Source organism: Etheostoma cragini, chromosome 16, assembly GCF_013103735.1.
Source record: "Etheostoma cragini isolate CJK2018 chromosome 16, CSU_Ecrag_1.0, whole genome shotgun sequence".
Classification (NCBI taxonomy): domain Eukaryota; kingdom Metazoa; phylum Chordata; class Actinopteri; order Perciformes; family Percidae; genus Etheostoma; species Etheostoma cragini.
The window spans coordinates 23,616,208-23,617,786 of record NC_048422.1 but is presented as its reverse complement, the minus strand read 5'-3'; positions in this window follow the sequence as shown (position 1 = coordinate 23,617,786).

The following is a 1,579-nucleotide window of genomic DNA, read 5'->3' as shown; positions in this document are numbered from 1 at the left end:
TGTGCGCCCAAGAGTCCCAGGCTGCGTGTGTGTGTGTGTGTGTGTGCGCCCAAGAGTCCCAGGCTGCGTGTGTGTGTGTGTGTGTGTGTGTGTGTGTGAGAGAGAGAGTGTGTGTGTGTGTCTGCTGTTGTCTGTGGGGTGAGAGCCTCCTGCTGGGCTCGTCTTTGATTGGCTCCATTCAGACGCTTTCATCTCTAATGGGCCTGTTTGCTGCTCTGTTATGGACACAAACACACCTCACCCCCCCCCTCCAGGCGCTGAGAGGAGACCAGAAGGAGACACATGTCCCAACCTGGTGTCTAGATCTCTGCATACAGGAGCTCATATCTCTGTCTTTATCAGGGTTTTAGCCCAAATCCATAGTAACTCTCAGTCAAACCCTCCGCTCCGAGTCCCTGGTTCCTACTGAAAATATTTACACAAATATATAGTATCCATTTTTGTAGTTTATCGAACCAACAGGAAGAAATACCACATTCTTTGGGTGTGTATATAGGTATATATAAATATATATGTATGTATGTGTGTGTATATATAAATATGTATGTATGTGTATATATAAATATAGATGTATGGATGTGTCTATGTGTATATATGTATATGTGTGTGTATGTGTATGTATGTGTGTGTGTGCATAGGTGTGTGTACATATATTTTAAATTGGTCCAAAATTTAAAAATGGGGGGAAAAAAAACATTCTGTGATTCAAACTAAGAAAACTGCGTGCTACAACCCCCCCGACATCATCCAATGAAGGGTTAATGGGGAATTCAATGGGGACAAACAGAGCACACTTACAGAAATGCATCCCAACATTTAAAGCTACACTCGTCATCTCCGAGAGCTTTTATAAAACACAAACTACACGTGGTTAATTCCACCAACCTTAGTATGACTTGTCGACATTCTGCACAACAACAAAATAACTTGATGACAATTAAAGGCAAAACTCCTTTTACTCGTTTTTTATTCCCTATATTTGATTCCTTAACAAGAACAATATGATTATTAAGTATATTAACAGTGTCTTCCGGGTGCAGATTTAGCACAAAGGAGCCAAAAGACAAGCTGCTAAGATAAAACTAGACCAGTGTTAGTGATGCTGAATGGACTCCAGTCTGCAGATGAAGGCCGTGATGACGCCCAATAATCATTGATCTCCATTGACGGCAGTCTCCAGCAGTGGCCCGCCCCGTCTGTAACACAGTCCGTTAAGACCTCTTCCCCTGTCCCATTGATCCCTATCAACCGCATCAAAGGCTCCCGGGGCGTTGATGGGGCCAGCGGGACGGGTCCCGGTGGACGAGCAGGCGCAGCGACTCCCCTCGTCAAATGGGGGGGGGGGGGGGGGGGGGGGGGGGGGGGGGAGACTGAGGCTTGTCTTGTCTTTTAGGATTAGGACATTTAAATGTCTCCCTGAAATAAGAATAGAAAGCAGGAGCTGCAGGCGGTGTTGTTGTGACGTAGCACACCTGAAGGGCTCCCAAACCTTTATGGTAGGTTAATAAAATAAAGAATATCCAAACAACCCTAAAATGTAAATTAACATTTTTCTGACATTACATGGTGGACTGGTGGA